This window comes from Dermacentor variabilis, chromosome 10 (genome assembly GCF_050947875.1).
Source record: "Dermacentor variabilis isolate Ectoservices chromosome 10, ASM5094787v1, whole genome shotgun sequence".
NCBI lineage: Eukaryota > Metazoa > Arthropoda > Arachnida > Ixodida > Ixodidae > Dermacentor > Dermacentor variabilis.
This window is the reverse complement of record NC_134577.1, coordinates 39,122,370-39,141,162: the sequence shown is the minus strand read 5'-3', so window position 1 is coordinate 39,141,162 and position 18,793 is coordinate 39,122,370. Positions and strand designations below refer to the sequence as shown.

The following is an 18,793-nucleotide window of genomic DNA, read 5'->3' as shown; positions in this document are numbered from 1 at the left end:
AACGTGCATCTTGTGAAAAACGCGCACAGTCGCAACCGCGTGCAACGCATTTCGGATGTTACTTCCGCCACCGCAAGTTTCGGCAACTCTCGGTTTGTATTCGTGACTTGAGACATTGATATCCGTGTCGTCATGTCGTCACACTAACTCACTGACGCTCAGGTACCGGATTAACAACAACAACAACAAAAGTAATGCTCCTTATGTAATGCCCCTTCGGAGTGTCTTTAAGTAAATAATAACGATGATGATGTCAAGTGATTCATTAAGTCCACGGAGCACCAAGCAAACCCAGGCAGGTCGAGCCAAACGTGAGTTTTCACCTCGCGCACAGCCGCAGACCAGGGCCAGTATTGCTCTTAACAACGAATTCCAGCCAATCTTGATGCTGGACATATTATTAGCGAATGCTATCGGTCAGTAGCAAAGATCATCTACGAAATAAGTTATTTGTGCATTCGGCCCCAGAAAGGCATCTGCACATTACTACTACTACTACTACTACTACTACTACTACTACTACTACTACTACTACTACTACTACTACTACTGAACGAACTATTGAAGTACGGCCTTCATTTTCTCCATTAATAACTTACCTCTTCCCGAAATGTGTTCGAAAAAAAAAATACTTCACTACCAACCACTCCAAACTTATTGTAAGGTCGCTCTTTTCTGTCCCTTTAACGACTCTGTTAACGCGTTTTATTATCCCAACCAGCGAACAACAGCCTCCGCATCGATATGCACACCTACGCTACCCGCCTCACGCCGCACGCGTGCATGTGTACGTACACCCTTTGACACCGCTGTTAACGACTCTCGCGACAGCAGCGAAGACGTCCTCGCATCGACAGCGGGAGGTCCGTCATCCTTGAACTCCCTTCCTCGGCTGCCTGGCCATCCAGGACAGCACGCTGCACGTTACAGCTATAAACGCGCCCGCCCATCGACGGCTGTGACACTTCCTCGCCCGCGTATTGCTGCGCGTGTGTAGGTGCGCGTGTTTGCTTGCCGAAGAGCCGTGTATATGGTTGCGAACAAGACAACTGTCCGCATCGTATCAAGATGTGTTTGCTCGTGCGTGCCGTACTCTCACCAACGCCTGGTCGCCATCATATCCTGGCAACCTTGAGCGTGCCTGGAGGCAAGCGCGTGATCACCTTACGTGGATAAATTATTGTCGCAAAAATTAAGTTTTCGTTAATTTCGCTGTAAGGGGCTGATCACTAAGAGAGGAAATGCAGACTAAACTGCGTTTTTTTATACATTATTATTATTATTAGTATTTTAGTACCGCAGAAGTGTTCTTTCTGGATTTCTTCCTTCGTCCTCTGCTACACGACCGGTTTAGAGAGAAGAGAAGCATTGAATCCATATGTCGCGCGCGGACTCCACTGTTTCAACTCGACTTTTTCTTTCGCCTTGTCTGTAAAAATATGTAGCGCATGGCCTGGCGCGGGGCATCATTTTAACAAGCGTATGGACGCTAGCGCGGAACTAAGCTGGTCCACGCGACTGATAGAACGTCGAGGGGCGCTAGCGCCAACATCGTCACTATAATTCTGCAGCCTGGACCTGGGTGATCGCCTGGACCTCTCTGGTATTCTTCAGCACATCTGTCGCAAAAGTTACGCATCTTCAAAATTTCACTCCGTGATCCTTTATTCCATTGCCCTCGTTAAAGCTACACGATAGCTATAGCAACCAACCTGACGGGTTCTTGTACCGCGGGGTTTTTTGTTTGTTTTTGTTATGTCGGCTGTGCTTCATGGAAGTCGGGGAATTTCGATACTGTTCATGAGTACTCCTACTAGGTCCCCTGTAAAGCTTTCTCCACCCGCAAAGCCCCTTGGGTCGAAAGGGAAGAGTTCCTTTCTTATTGGAGCATCGTCAGTGCCTGACGCGTTACTCGCCAGGTCCCAGTCACAGATTCTGTCACTCATGTAGCCCAGAAACATTTGAGGGATTCTGCACGTTGTGGGCACGTTTACCCTGCTTTCGCGGTGTACACAGATCCACATCCTTCTTGCTCTCGACAGCACTCAAGAGCCGCGTCGCCGATTATCTTTGCTGCGACCCAAGCTTGCATGTAATAGATCGATGGTGCCTCCTCTTCAAGGGCAAGTGTGCGTGTGGAGCTGCACCATGTTTACGCTTTCGAAAACGATCCCGCCCCGTGTCCGCGTCTTAGGGGGGAGGTCTCACGTATACACGAAGCCGATCGCCCGTGCACACTTGGTATGCCCTTTAGAATGATCGCGCTCGGCGGTCGTTAACGTAAACACGTGATCCCCGTGATTACACGTGTATCGAGTATCGTCGCCCCCCCCCCTCCACTCTCTCGTCCATGTTCGTCAGAAATCATCATCCCTCGCGGCGCTCCCGCGAGCGATTGAGCTATCGCGTTTCGCGCCGCACCATGCATGTCGAGGGTTATTGTTTTTCGAGGCAGCTAGCCAGCCGCCGATCGTATCTTCTCTTAACGACTAAGCATGTACCATACGCACGCCCTTCGTATGCATGAAGATTCGTGGGGGTGCAGACGCGGCTCTCGGGTGAAGCGTGCTTGCCGTCTCGGCGAATCCGTGCAGTGGAGTGAAAGCTGCTGGGTGTGTGCCGTGACAGACGGAGGTTTACGTGCGCAAGAGCGCGTAGATCCGTCGTTTGGTGTCGTCATAGACAGTGAGCATAGCGCTCATATCGACATTTGATATTGTGCTGCCCACGTATTCTCTTTAAAAAAAAAAAAAAGAAACGCGAGGGCATAGTTCCTGGCCGTCGTGCAAGCAACACTGTTCCCAGCGGACTTCGAAAGCACGAGTGTTACGTCGTCTGCTATCACCAGCAAACGCCAGACGGAGTTGCGCAGGAACACCTAGTTCCGCCATTCAACTTCGGTCACACAGTGCGCACCTTACTTAGCACTCACGCACATTTGAAAATGTGCTGCTCATGCCTTTCCACCCCCACATTCTCCCGCCAAAAGAAGAGCTTAATTCGTGTCTATCATGAAAACACACACACACACACACACACACACACACACACACACACACACACACACACACACACACACACACACACACACACACACACACACACACACACACACACACACACACACACACACACACACACACACACACACACACACACACACACACACACACACACACACACACACACACACACACACACTATTGCCATCGGACTTTAAGAAGTACGTGTGTACGTCGTCGGCTTTGCCATCGCTAGCAGACGACGACACCGCCGCGTGTCAACACGCCGCGTGTCAACACGCCGCGGAAGGTTACCGTGTCGCAGAGTGAGTTCGTTTCTCTGATTGGCTGATGAGGCTCCCAGCTTTTGTCTGCGCTGCACGGAGCATATGTATCGAGTGCCACGCGCTGCAGGCCGACGTAGGTAAAGCGAAAGGGAGGATGGTGGGGGGGGGGGGGGGGCTGTTTCCTCCGGTGCGCTCGTCTTTTCGTGCATGCGTGCGCCTTCTCGTGTACCGCATAATGATCTTGACACCGATTTTGGCGAGGCGCGCTTGACACGCATTTCGCGAGGCGAGGGCGGAGGATTCGTCCTTCGGAAAGCTACCACCGCCAATGTAGTATGTATTACCAGCACCGGGGAGCGCGGTGATTAGCCCAGGGCGCACAGCGGGCTTATTACTTATTCGTTTGCTCTTCTTTTGTCTTTGTTGTCTTTCGTTGGCGCGCGACGCCTTCAGCGCGCTGCCTCTTCGCCCTTGCAGCTGTGCACACACTTCGCGTCGTTTCGCTCTGCACCAAGCGCGGAGTGATGAATGGCAGTGACTGATTGCCTGGTCCGTTTGTCCCCGATCGTTCGTGTCTCGGCAGATGCTTCTACACTATACGGCGCTTCGCTCGGGTTCGCGTTTTGGGCAGCTGCCAGAGTCCTCATGGGAACCGATGCGCGTTGATGTTATCGACATTGGGCCTAATTGCGACGGCGACTAGAGGGCGTTGCTGTCCCGGACCTGATTGGGGACCTTAGGGACTGATTGCATTGCATCGACGCATGCTGCGTCGAATGTGTCAGCTCGGCGGTACAAATCTACCTGGCCCCACAGAGTTTGCTTTACGTAATAATTGCTGCTCGTACCATGATCGTGCTTTCTTTGCGCTATACAATCTCAGGTCATGACAGCCGCATTTTCATCGAGGTAGAAAATCCGGTCTTCCGTCGACCGTTGTTTTTTTCCCCCTTTTTCTCGGACAATAAACGAAGACACTTGATACTCTGTCGCGATTGTTGCTTATGATTCTAATATCACATCAGCACCCAAAATCTCTGTGCCTTTCACCTATTCTTTGCGTAATGTCGTAATTCTACGCAATTTTGTTTTCTTCATCTCGTTCAGGAACGTAGTTCCATCTAATTCTTTATGCCTTCCCAAGAATCCTATCCCTTTGAACCTGTCAATCGTTCATAGCACGTAAAAAAAAAAAAGGAAAGTTTCACAACTAACATGTAGGCCAATAATAATAATAAAGGATAACAACACTTAAATAAGGGCAGTGAGACTATGATGAACTGTACAATTCTTACTGCTCCGTGTTTTTCTCCCTCTTTTATTTATTTTTCTTCAGCTCTTTCATCGTGCACGCGAGCGCCAGACTAGGGTGAAAGCAAGAATCTCAATAATCAAATGCGACAGCTCGCACTTGAGAGCGGCATACGCTTAGCCGAATTTCTCTCTCTCTCGCTCTCTCTCTAGGTCTGCGAGGAAACAGTTTATTTGGCAACGCTCGTGAGAATCGCAGCTGCGTTGCGCTTTGTGGGGGGTCTTTTCCGGTATTCAATCCGTGCGGCTCGCCAGTCTGGTTCACTAAACGCTCCAATTTCGCCAACGGCGCCACTAATCTCATCCGTTCCGATGCGGCATCCGCTCTGCTCCAGCCGAATGTAAATGCCATGCGATATCGTTCTGTGCCATGGAAGCCACGAAGCAGGTAGGGAGGCTTACATTTAGGTTTGGGGTTCGTCGTATGCGCGTCCGTTCTACGTGCTTTCGCTGTACACCGAACAGGTGTGCACGGCTTCATTGTGTGGCCAGATATCCCTGGGTTCATTTATAACGGCATGGGTGTTTTGAACCTTCTATAACGATGAGAAGCACGAGGTCTCGGGCTCGAATCCTGGCCACGGCGGCCGCATTTCGATGGGGGCGAAGTACGAATACACTCCTGTACTTAGATTTAGGCGTGCGTTAAAGACCACTTTGTTCTGACCACTTTGTGTAAGCAATACTGGGTGCGTTCCACGTCCCAATAGCAAACGGCGGGAATATGCGGTTAATTGGCCAACTATTGTCGCTCGCGATCGAACCCTTGTCGCGTCTCTTGTTGGTAACGACAATTAGCGAAACTTGAGCGAGGAACGGTTCTGTCACCGCCGTGTATACTTCCTCTCATATCTAATCACCTATACCGCAGTGACTTCATGCTGGTCCATCGCTACTGCTTTCTCGCGTATTGACAAACGTTCTTTTATTGACAAACGATTTACGTGCGCTGGTCGGAGACTCTTTAGTCCAAGGCCCCGCTGGCCTCGGCCGCCAGCTTGACCTGTCTTATGAAGGGCTATTGTCCCGCCAGGTCTGAGCTGGTTAGCTGTGCCTCCCATTGCTCCATTATGTGGTGTTTTATCAAACGGGTGTGATTCACAATCCCAAGTAATGTGTTGTAGTGTTGGTATGCCTTCGCACCACGGGCAGTTGGGCCTGTAGCGAGTGGGGAACATGGCATTCTGTAATTTAAGGTGGGGGACTACCTCAGTCTAGAATTTTGCGCCAGCTGGCGGCTTCCTCTCCACTGAGTTGTGAGTGAGGGAGAGGGTACTTTTTTCTGGTTGCACGCTGATGAGCGAGAATCTCCCGGGCATTCGTTGGATTGGGGTCATTACAGTGGCTACCTGGGACCGCCACAGTCGAGTCGGCTCGCAGACAGAGCCTCTGCTGCGAACTGCCTATAGCGATTCCAATAGCGGGGTAATTTTAAAACGCCCGTCTAGAGCCAGCCGCCATCACACTAACCGAATTATGAAAGCTTCATTTATCGTTGATCAGCTTTAAACACGCGCGCTGTGAGGAGCAACCACCGAATTACTTTGATGAAAGACGCGTTAAGCTGACTTTCTGAAGGCGCCCCAACGAGAAATCGACACATTGCGCAAGAAAAAGAAAGAAAAAAAGAAAAAAAGACGCTTAAGGCTTGTGTGTTAGATACGACAGTGATTGTGCGTTGCTTTGACTGTGCGGTAAAGCGACCTTAGGTTGTCAAAACTAATCTATAGTACTTTATAGCGCTGTGTTTCATAAATTTTATGTTGCTTTAGGTCATCAAACCCAATCAAGCAATCATTCAGTTCAATCAATCAATTAATGAAATTTACTTTTTGCCAAGTTCGAGGTTGTGCGTTTTTTTTTCGTTTTTTTCCTTGTGGTTATTATTATTATTATTATTATTATTATTATTATTATTATTATTATTATTATTATTATTATTATTATTATTCCGCCAAGCAAGAATAAATGCATCCCGTTCACTCACCGGACGGCTGCTGACAGACGGGTCAGCCGGCTGGGCCTTTGTCGAGGGGCACTGCAACACTTCCATCCGAACCACGACAGCGCAGACTTTCTGCGCGAATTGAAGATGCGACGGGAAGGAGAGGAAACCGTCCAGAAATGGGCGTGCGGGTGCGTCCAGGGCGAAAGCAGGCTGCGAAGCGAAACACAGCTTTCGCGCGGTTATCTACCCGGCGCAACACACGGCTACGTAGAGGAAAGAAGAGGAAGACAAAGACGCGGCCATCGGCAGCCACGGAACAATGCTTCGGAACGCAGGGAGGCTGCCGACGCTGCATCGTCTCCGCTCCGGCCCCCGCGAGTCCCTCCCCCCGTGCGAGCACGCCGGAATCAGCGGCCGTCCACGACAGACGCCTCCGGAGGACCCGCACTCGAGTCCAGACAATGGGCCCGGCCCGGCCCGGCTCCGGGCCGCAAGACAACACGAAGAGCGCTGGCTCGCGGTCGTGGTGGTTTCATCCCCGGAGTCTCGATCGGGCTTGAAGAGGCCAGCGACGGCTTTGTGAGTTAGTTCTGCGTCTATGTCTTGCGTGTAGCGCATTGCAGGCAGCGCATTGCAGGCTTCCGAATGAAACCCAGCGTTGTTGCCAAGCGTCTGGTGTTTTGGAGCCGAAGACGAGGTCACGGGGAAGACAGCATGGAGGGTGCGTTATGACTGGACGAGTAACGCGAAAGAAAAAAACAACGCGCATCGGGGCAGTTATTCTCGAGGACTGTCTTGCGATGTCCCTCATGCGTGCTCGCCTGAGCAAAGATATGCGGACCGGGGATTCTGTTGATCAAACCAATTTTCCTCTCCGCCTGAGCGCGTAAATTGAAATTGACGACTGCGGTAAGAACTAGTCATTGCAAACTTTCCATTGCATTCGTCAATATGTTTGTGCGACTGAATGACAAGTATAAGTAAGTCATTTCTTTCTTATTCCTTTGTGGCGAGCTTGAGGTTCGCACATTTTTCTCTCGGGTTTGCGCACTGTCTGTAGTTTTGGCGCGTCGATCCCACGAACTCAGTCTGTCGAAAAAGGCCCCGACAAACGCGTATCCGCACAACTATGAACAGCGGACGCCGTGTGTCTCCATGTCACGTTTGGAGCGGGAGCACCTCGATCTGTCGCAAAGAATGAGCTCCGGTCGAGTCTCGTTCATGTGGCCGGAGTGTTCTGTCGACAACTTAGATTCTAGAAATTCATTTTCATAAGAGTAGTATTTCTACTGCGCCGTACACGTCTGCGTCCGTATGTTGCAACATCTCCTCGCTCAGCCACACGCCGTTTACAAACCCACCGACGACCTCGTTCGTGGGGCTACGTTTAGTTTCATTAGGCCGCAAACCACGTTTAAACGTCAAGGGACTGTCAGCAGCCAGCTCGACTTTGGGCCTCCATTAACGTCGCCGCGCAATCGAAAAAGCGTGCGCCGGAACAATGGGGAGACCTGTATACCCGCCCCCCCCCCTCCCCCCACAGGTGCTTGCGCGAAGACCTTGATCTTTGTGTTCTTTTCTCACGGCAGTACGCGTTAAGCGCGAGCTTCTGTCATGGTCACCGCCAATGGGCTCACGTCACTTAGCTTCCTCTTCTTCCGAATCCTGGCTTTCGCGTGCCTTTGCTTCATCCGTCTTGAATGTGGCTATGTTCGCTGCGTCCGCAGGTATGCGGTTAGGAGACTTTTTCTTTTGCCCCCTTGCTGGCGGTGCAGCCTAGGCGGTGTCTAGATTCATATTCATAAAAGCGATTCATATTTATGAAAGTGGCATATACGAGTTCGTTTCACATTACTTCCATTTCATTGCCGACTGCCCCTTACTGCTAGACTTGCGGTTAGTAGCACTAAACAAGTCGCCAGCGTCGTTCGCGCGTTGGGTGTTTTCACGCCTGTCCGCTTTGTCGAATTGTCCATTGTTGCTAAAAGCTGCCAGCTTCGGACGCGCCCACGCTTGGCACCGTTTTGTGTCGCGTCGGTGACACCGCCGGCGTGTCATCAAAAAAAAAAAAAAAGACAGTCGCAACGGTAGCACCGGTGCTGGGACGCTGCTCTTGATGTCGCCGAACACAAAACCACGACGGGGTGTCATCCGCTTGGCGGAGCTGCCTACCGTAGCGCCCTCCTGACCCCCCTCCCCTGCCCCGGCCATTCACTTTCGTTGCACTTGCATCCACTCGTTCAAACATCCTTGGCTCACCACACACGGTGCATTTCAGACAGCCGGTATGGTGCGAAAACGCTCCGCACTTGAGCTCGTGCCAAGGTGAGTGCCGTTCCCGTTGCGAAGCATCGCGTTCACGAACTCTGTACTGCTCGAGCCTACGCGTAAAGGTCGGTGACGGTAGCACGGGAATGCCGCGAGGTGTTTCACGCGCGTAGTCGCTTGTTTCGAAATCCTGGACTAAACCACGAGCTCTCATCTATATATTGTGACCCCAGCAGCTAATCGACGGTGGGATATAGTTTTTTCATCGCTGAGTATGTCGGAATTGATCGTTGTGAAGAGACCGTATTTTGTGTATGTTACGTCCCTTAATCAAAGTGGGAACGTGGTTAACTTTCACTTGTAGTTTGATTCCCATTCAAGGAAAATGTGGTGACGTGTGTGTGGTCAAAAGCGTTTTGTCGTCGGCGCCACCCTGTTGCTTCGTATACTGCCGCATGACCATACGATTTTGATTGAGCGTCTTTCTGCCTAGTATTCGTGCCTCAAATGCTCGAACGACTTACCCAACGACAGCTTTCATTAAGCGAGCGTATATAGGTCATATCCTTGCTTTTATATGCGTGAGCATACATTGCCGACCCACTGCTGAGCATTGCTATAGTAATCTATCTGTTTGTGTGAACCTTTAGCAGGCCTCTTAATTGCATGTTATTTATAGAAATATACGGTGGCGGTGACCCGGACTTGGGTGCAGAAGTCGGGATCACCGTGACGTTTTGGTTCGATTGGCCTCGCGCCCCTTTTGTCCGCGTCAGGTTTCCATTGTTTTGATTTCAAGATTGACGCAAAAGCTGGCTGCGGCTTCCTAATGAGTGACGGGTCAATGATCCCGCCTCTCCCCTTGCCCTTCTTTTCCTTTTTTTGACAGCTGTTGTTTTGTAAGGCAGGGGTGACAGCACGCACCAAGCGTGCCCACACGAAAGGCGCTGACGCCTGCCGTCCGGGGCTAGCACTCCCGATATGAACCACAAACAAAACCACAGCGGGGTGCCATCCGTTTAGGGGGGGCCAGCCCGCGAGACCACCCGTCCTGTCCCGAGTGCGTCGTCCTCACCCTCGCACCCTCACCCTTCTATAGGCGCGCTTCACACTTAACCGCTCTGGAATTCCCCGCGCCAGCGCAGCGTTGGCCAGGAACCACGTTCGAGTGACAGCGTCAGAAAAGAGCGATCCTTCGCTTCTGCGCGGCGTTTGCCTGCGTGACGCGTGCGGAGACACCCCGCCGCAATCGCTTCCGACGCGCCGTCACGCCGAACAGAGCGAACTCGAACCAGTTCGCTGGCTGGCTAGCTAGCTCGCTCGCTCGTTCCTTTGGTCGGCGCGCCAAAAATTGCGGCTCCAGCATCGTCGCTGCGCACAGCTCGCGGCCAAACACGCGCGAATCGCAGTCGAACGCACAGCGGAACGACGCCGTTCACACACGCACGCGCGGCGCGACCGGAGACGACGCGCGGAGGGAGGGGTGCGTGCTCACGCGATGTTTCAGGAATGCCTGCTCATTTTCGCGTCTCTCTCTCTCCTCCCCTCCTTCTCTCGCCTTATTTTCCCCCTCTCGATTCGTCTGCTGTCGTCCCCCCCCCCTCCGCCCACCCCCCGTAGGGCTGCGCTGAATACTTTCATCCTGTTGTATGCTTTTCGGGGCTTCAAAGAGACAGATCACTTATCGCGTTTTACGTTCGTTGAACCGCGTGACGTTCTTTTTTTTTTCTTTCGCGCTTCTCTTCCCGACTTCGTTTGTTTCTTTTTCTGTTTTGCAAATCTGCGTTGACGAATCGAGGTGCTCGCGCATCGCCAATTGTTCGCGTGCGTATTCAGTGCGCGATGTTGCCGCCATCTATAGTGAACTCGCACGTCTAAAGCGATCACAGTTGCTGGTTCTTGTATAGGGAAATAAAGCTCATCCCGCGGCACCTTGATATTTGGCTTGCCAATCCAGTAGCCTTCCTAATGTGCGCGTGGCCCGGTCAACAGGGATAGCCTGCAGTTGCCAACGTGCATGAAACAAGGAAATCGTGGAGATTCGTTTGTTTTTTGTATCACTGCACAAACTCTCCAAATATTCAATGCATTTCGCAAGCATGGATCGACCAAGAATGATGCCTAATAACTTAACATCAATTTGGGCTGCAGCTAGCTTAGCTTAATGAATACAGTCGTAGTACAACGCGTATCTGCGCCGCGCGCTGTACTCAGAAAAGCGATCTGTTAGCTCATTTAACCCTTTATGTTCAAGATCTGAGAATTCGTTCCCCTAATGGAACAAAATAAAGTGTTTCGATGACTTATTGCTTATCCGTTAGCTTATGTCATCTTGGGTTGTCAATGGAGCAGGTTCTAACGTTCCGTCTTGGTTCCGATGAAATACTTCCGCTCGGTCGACTGACGATCTAACATCTGGTCACTCATCTGTTGTATCGATAAAACCTGAGCGCTGCGATGAGAACTTTGAAGAACCAAGTTGCACATTCAAAAAGGACAACAACAGGAAAAACCAAGTTGCGCTTTCAGAAAAGACAACCACAGGAAAGGCTCCGTCGCCTTTTCCTGTGGTTGTCTTTTTTGAATGCACAACTTGGTTCTTCAAAGCAATGCACCAACTATCCCAGCGAGAAATTCTTCTAAACTACGTGAATAAGAACTACATCCGCTTTTGTTCTTTGCTCTGAAAACTTCCAGAACCGTCGCTGTCAAGCACATCTACCCGTTGACTGCGGTCAGTCGATCTAAGTTTGTTGATTGCGCTACATTTTTTTCTTCGCTCAGCTTACCCCGTCTAAGTTATCTCGGAACACATCTTGTCTCACGCTGTAATGAGCACCCGCTGTAATTAACGCCCGGAGAGAGAGAGAGACTCGTCTACACGCTTCAGCGCCTTAACTTATAGTCGCATTGCACGCCGTCTAATTATTTCGGGATCGATCCGTCGGCAGGTTGTGACAGTACCCGGAATTCGGTGCGCGATTGATTACCTGCAAACGGCGCCGCCGTGTCGAGGCCTCACATCTTGAGCCTCTGCTTGGTAAGGTGGCCGGAGTTCAATAATCCCAGCTGTGGAGTCTCGTTTCGTTTCGTTCAATCTCAGAGAAAGACATGACATGTGGACGACACTGTTAAGTCGGAGATTCAATCATCTCTAGTCTCGAAACTTCACGTGAACCCGTGTTTTATAACGTGGCTAACAGCGTGCGGGGTAAGGGGAGTTCGCAGACGGTCGCGTCACCTATAGACAACAAAAGTAACTAAAACGCCACTTTTTCAGTACAACGAAATGAAATCTATGCGCGCGCTGTATAGCGAAGCCAGACAAACGGTATAGTCAATCGACACCTCTAGCTTGGTCAGTTAGGTTAGTCATGTTTCTTTTTGCAGCAGAAGGTGGGGACATTTCTCATCTTGTTGCTCACAGGTGGCGCGTCAGTCGTGTTGCTCGACACTCTTCTAGCTTTCTTATTTACCGACTTCCAAGTTTAGTTTCTTTAGTAACCGTTAGTTGTACCGGTCCTCCGCACGTATGTTCGCACCTTCAAGGGTTACTTTCAGGGTTACGGCAAACCCCGTTCGCATGCTTTCGTCAGGAATGGCGCGAGTCGTGGCAGCGCTTCCGAGACAGCGGCAAGTCCTCCCGACGAACGGTCGAGTTCTGCCAGTTGGGTTCGATGTCGGTGGCCGCAACGGGATAGCTGACGCTCGGGAGCTGCCGTGCCGTTCGAGCTTTCGTTAACACGGTATTGTTCCAGTGAACATTCGACGCCACAGCAACCATTACCGTTTTCAACAAATAACTCGTACACCAGTCTACTGTCACCTCCCGCCCCTTTAAGTATGCAGCCTAAGTCCTTAATCTACTCTTGCCTACACGACGTAGAGGGTTTTGATAAAACTATGGGCTGACAGGCCACAAGCGTGACGTCATGCGCGTGCAGACCCCTGCCGTGAAGTTTGTCCTGCCGGTACTTTCCATAGTTCCTCTGTCCTGCTTGATTTTAATTGAACGATTGAACTTGAGTGAGTTGGGACCGTGGTTGGGACCACCGCCGTGACGTCACGCAAAGGGGCGAACGAACCGCAGCAAGTGAGAAGCGTTCAGTTTGGCGCCTTTTGTCTCGAGGGTCGACGAAATGACCCTTTATCAAAACAGCCAATTAGCGTGACGTCATGGTTGTAGCCTCGGACGTCTTTGCGCCGTCGAGGAGGCGTTGGTCTTTATCCGTCAGCTTAGCCCCCAGAAAGGCTGCCGCCGCCGCTTTTCCTGTGAAGCCTCGCCCGAGCGGCGAAACCTCGTCAGCTTTCCTTCGCGGGGACGCGCCGTCGGCTCGCGACCTCGCAACACCCTTTGGATCCACGCGCCGCTAATTGCGCGAACGAGGCGTATAGTGGCAGCATTTCCTTTGCTTTTAATGCCGCTGTATATATACGCATGCAGGCAGCTCCGCTAAGGAGCCCCGTCGCAAAGAGCGCTGCTCCCTAGTGGGCTCGCCTGACTTGTGTGTGTGTGCGTGTGTGTGTGTGTGTGCGTGTGCGTGCGCGCGTTTGTGTGCGACACAGATTAGATAGATAGATAGATAGATAGATAGATAGATAGATAGATAGATAGATAGATAGATAGATAGATAGATAGATAGATAGATAGATAGATAGATAGATAGATAGATAGATAGATAGATAGATAGATAGATAGATAGTGCTAGCGGCCCGTGCTACGTCCCTACTCCGTCTCGCCAGTTCTGTGCAGTAAAGCGAAAGCTACTAGGGTCGCGTCAGCCAATCAGAAAAGGGACTCGTTCATTGTCACTCTGATCGCCCTCCGCTCCACGCCTATTCGATTGAACCTTCACGATCGCGTTTACTCCGTTTCATAGATAGCAGGCAACGTTGCGAAGGCTAGAGAGACTTCCCTGACTGTTCGGATTCGCGACCGAAAGAAAGAGTGCGCGCACGTATGAAAGAGAAGGCATAGGTATGCGTCATGTAGTCCGATGAAACGTTTAAATCTCACACTTTGTCCGAAAGTAGGACCTATTTACTGCGTGGAAGGCTTCGCAGATGGGTACCTATTTCACACTGAACGAGCGGAGTAACACGTTTCCCCGAGCAGCGGTCGCGGCACACCGCTTGCGCTCGCGACAAAATGTAGTTCTTGGCATAGGAGCAGCACAAGTATGTACAAATGAGGCGCGATTTCACGAAGCCTTATTTTCACAAATTGTCTTCCTAACACATGAAGTTATTCCGTATAACATTCGGAGTAATTTATTTCCTGTAAAGCGTTGCAAATCGAGCGCAACTGCAGGGCGAAATGCGCGGAGTGACACTTGTACAACCGCACTACTTTTGTATCTTCTACAGCTATGCTGGCCAAGTCTGCGAGGGACAATGGCCTCCGAGATTGTCCACGCTTGCTGCAAAACCTGGCAGCGCCCGCAATCTCGGACGCCATGAACTGAGCATAGTAGCGCCGCACTGCGCGAGCCGTACTTCTTTCTTCCTTTGTCTTTTCTTTTTTCTCCTCTGGCACACTCAGCCGGCTGTCGTTACCGATTGGCTGTCGCGAAACACTTGACGTGTTGGGCTGCTGAGCACGAGGTCGCGGGATCGAATCCCGGCCACGGCGGCCGCATTTCGATGGAGGCGAAATGCGAAAACACCCGTGTGCTTAGATTTAGGTGCACGTTAAAGAACCCCAGGTGATCAAAATTTCCGGAGTCCTCCACTACGGCGTGCCTCATAATCAGAAAGTGGTTTTGGCACGTAAAACCCCAAATATTATTATTATCGTTGTATACTGCGCAGAATTGGCGAGTCAGGAGTGCGCGATGCAATGCAACACGGGATACACACTCGAAGAACAGGCGGTTGTCTTAATTGCACCCCCTGCACCCGAGCGATAGATCTGGGCCTGTGCGTTTTGCTCATTTGGCTTCGACAGTCTTTTTCTCTCGCGATGTCATTCATCTTTGACTCATCAGAAGTGATGAGGGCGTGATGAGGGGAAAGAAAGCCGGTTCGTCGTCTTTCGACTGTTCGTGTCACTTTCTTTTTTGCTTTGTGTCGGTTTCGTTAGCACTATCCGCCATCCGCAGGGTAATTAACGCAGCAACACTGTATTCCTGGTAAGCGAATCAATCCTAGGAGAACTCTGGTAAACGGGTTGGAAGCCCCACTTTTGCGAGGCGCCAACCTTTCGGCAGAGAAACTAGTTTCGGTCGCGCTGGTTATCCTTCGGGCGATTTCCGTAAGCCTGTTTCTTTATGCGCCTCCCCCCCCCCCCCCCCCCCCCGTGCAGGAGGGACAAGTTTACTGAATAATGCTGTTACGTTGAGGCCGACCTGTGATGCGGCCTCTCGGAAAGTGTTACACACGCGAACGTATTATGTAAATTTCCGCACCCTCATCGCCTTCTGCAGTACCGCGTCGCCCGATGAGAAAGCGTTGCATACGTGCAAGCCAGTATCTCCCGCAAAAGTGTTAAAGGCCACCGGTCTCGGCCGCTTGAACCGCATTAGCTCACGGTTGGAGCGGTAACCTCAAGCTTTCTAGAACTTTCCGTGATATTATATCCGGTGCCTCGTGCTCAGCGTGTTAGAACGAATCCCTGCCTCGCCGCAGACCAACGTTGGCCGGCGCAGCGATAACGTAGAGGAGCTGGCATGCTTAGGCATTTACATCTTATGCACTATAGACTTTTCTTCCGCGTTCCGATTGTGTTGAGGTGTGCTTTCGCCAGAGCTTGCGCGCGTCGCACATTGTGAATCGCACTTGCCTAGAGTGGTCGAGTGTATACGGTTTTATGTCCTCCTGAGTTCCGAGGTGCATTAAATTCACAGATTTGATGTCCAATATATTGGACAAATGCCCCATAGCCAGAACTCGGGAGCACTGTGCTATAGCACGGACTGTGCTATAGCGCCCTCAGTGGCTACACAGCGACGTAGCTGCTGGCTTCCAGATCCGTTTGTATGTTTGTTCTACTGCGGCGCACGGACCGAGCATGCTGCATGGCCATGCATGAGCGTGTACTTTCACGAAAGATGGCGACCTATTGGCCACTGTAGACAAGCGTGACTCCCGCTGTGCCGGATTCAGTGTCTCGCTTAGTTCGGTTGGATCGCTTTTCTGTGATTTCCAGCAGATCTCTCGCCGTTCGTACGAGGCCGGTTTTGAGCAAAAGGACGGGTTTTAGGCAAATCCGCCAGCAGCGGCCGCCTTCCGGTGGCTGTCAAAATGCAAAAAAAAAAAAAAACTCATTTTACAATAGTTTGTGTGCACGGTAAAGAGTCGGAGGTGTTCAAAATGAATTTGCAGCCTCATATTAAACCGCTTTGGAATTTGTGGGCATTAAAGCCCGTTTTTTTTTTTCTTAATTTCAACACATTGCTGCACCGTCCGCAGAATACCATCGCCCTGCTTCGGTCTTATTGTCTGCGTCTTATTGTCGTGCCAAACTGCTCCCCGCCGGCCTTACAGAACCATACGTATCCCGTCGGCAATCTTAGCAAACGCTACTATACTCGGTCTGTTTGTTGGCGTAAGCCAAAGCCGAAGCTCCGCGAAGCTACAATGTTTTTCCCTGGGGCCCTGCGGTGTGCTATGTAGTTTCATCACTGTGACCTTATAGCGCCGGCGTGGCCCGACCGTATATTGGGTGCGTGCGATCCCTCAACCGGCTGATACTTGTTGATTGCGTCTGCTGCTTTACTGTCTGCTGTACGTGAGGGAGCTGTTCGGTGCAATCTCGCGAGGAGTTGCGACTATGCGACCCGAATATTGTATTCATCTGTACCGGTAGACGTCGTCGTTTCGTGCGTCGCTAACGCGCACCCTATTTGTTACTTGTCGTGCATCACTCTTCGCGCACTCTAATTGACCCCGAATGAACTCCGACCCTTTGGTTCATGCGAATGGGCTCTCATTCGATCTGTAGTTTTGCGTGTGACGTATTCTCTTTCAGCAAATATATATGTAGGTTACCTTGCGCAAATGTTCATTTGAAACCTCTGGGAGTTTACTGACGTTTGGTCCGTCAGTGATTCAATCATCGGCAGGTGTCATTCCGTTCTTTCTCGCGCTACGCTCGGCTTGGAAAGTTCCGCGCATCTTGTATAACAGACGCATCTGCTCGCTACATCTCCGTCGGAAGGCATATGTACCTATGCCCATGCTTTTCCCCCCAATGTTGTCTAGGCGTTCGTCTAACTTTGCATTATTTCTTCTCGCTTGCTTATTTCATAGTGACACTCGTTTATCGCGATTTGTAGTGATTGACTTCTGAGAACTGAAAAAAAAAAATTGGAAAAAGAAACGGAATCGCAAGGAGACCTTTTCGCCTTGTTTGCTTCCCATAAAGTACGTGTGTCTATCATCAAGATGCGTCTGCCTGATTTCATTAGTGAAGAATCCGCGACGTCATTCATGCCCGATCACATGCCATGCAACAGCTTCGATCATTTAGCACAGCGTTTCGCTTCATCAACGTAAGCTTCGTTTTCGTAATCTTCATAACGTAGGCTTCGTTCACGTTACGGGCACGCTGCGCGCGCTCGTGTTGCACGCATGTGATATAGTTATTGCGACTCCTTTCTCCTGTCCTTGTCATGCTCGAAGGTTTTACGGGCCTGCGTGCAATCTTTCATCTACAACCGTGAATTCCCCTTCTCGAGCGGGGCCTGATTGTTGCCGAGGCAACTGACACGCTGTGTCGCAGCCGGAAAGGAGCCGTGTCGCGCTTCCCTTTTTCGAGCGTTCGAACCTGCACCAACTCACTCGTCTGTCGATCCTATATACCGAGACAAAGAGCGTGATCATTATAGGCGGTAGCACGTGTAATGGATCTGTCATTCCTGTGCCGTGAATAGCGTATATGTCTGATTTATTTTGGTATTCCCCGGGGGGTTGACAAGAAAGCGGCAGATGTGGCGTGCTCCGGGGACTCTATTGCAGACAAGCACTGACTGAAAAAGAAAGTTACGAGTACTGAAAAATTTAAGCGATAAATGCAAAGGATATGGTGGTTGCAGTAAAGAGGCAAGATTGTTCTGCGGCAGCTTATACTGCACACTTGAATAGCCATGTTGTTGTAGGCGATAGCCTGCGTGTGGCCTCTTTGCACCAGCCATCGATGGGGCATTTTCTAAGCGTGGTTTTGCAAGCCTGCTGCCCCGAATCTAGTGCTTGATGTCGATGTCGACAACTCGTGTGCGACTCTTTCGTCACGTCCGCACAGCATGATGGTTGAGAGTGAAATATGCTTGTAGTTGGGCTACTGAGCAACAATTGTCAGTATCGTGTTCCTGAACGCGAGTCGAACAGTGTCGTGGCTGCTAACGTGCTTAACTTAAAGAAAGAGCTGTTAATTAAATGCACGATATGCACGTGCACAGCCCGTTCAGCCCACGCCTTGATTGGCACATATCTGCAAGTTGCTAGCGCAGCTACAGCACGTCTCGGCTGTAAAGCTTAGCGGGCGATAAGCGTGTGCCTTTCCTATAGCAACAGATTGTAGAAATCTAGCTAGCAAGCATACCCGGCGGCAACAGTTATAATCAAGATGCCTGACCGCTACAGGAATGCCGTTGTGCATGGCTCTTTCGTAAGGAGCTGTTTGCAGCAAGCGGCCTGGGCGTTTTACAGGATGAGCGGAGGCGTAAACGTTAACTGCCTGCAAGCTGAGGACACCTAGTGGCACATAGCTCAACTAGGCAAACACAGCTAATATTGCGGTAACCAAGCGTATCATACCTTGCTAGTGGTGTAAATATTCGGCAGCAACCCGATTACACATGTCGATACCTAGAACTTGTCACCGCAGCAAAGTAAAATACAGCTGGTTGCCGTAATATTTCCTGTGTTTGTCTGGTTGAGCTCTGCGTCGACAGGTGTCCTCAGCGTGCAGGCAGTTCACGTTCGCGCCTCCACTCATCCGGTAAAACGCCGAGTCCGCTTGCGTTTGCCGGGATACC

General features: G+C 50.9%; 1 protein-coding gene across 14 annotated transcripts in view; it reads left to right on the top strand.

Annotated features, from left to right (window-relative positions):
• Positions 1–18,793, top strand: part of LOC142560352 (uncharacterized) — a 262,537-nt gene that overhangs the window by 236,471 nt on the left and 7,273 nt on the right. The window contains exon 1 of one of the 14 annotated variants that reach the window (XM_075672389.1): positions 6,882–7,127. The exons of the other annotated variants lie outside the window; for them this stretch is intronic. The gene's annotated coding sequence lies outside the window, so the exon portion shown is untranslated. Of the gene's footprint in view, positions 1–6,881; positions 7,128–18,793 lie in introns of those variants that run through there. 14 annotated transcript variants of the gene reach the window in all.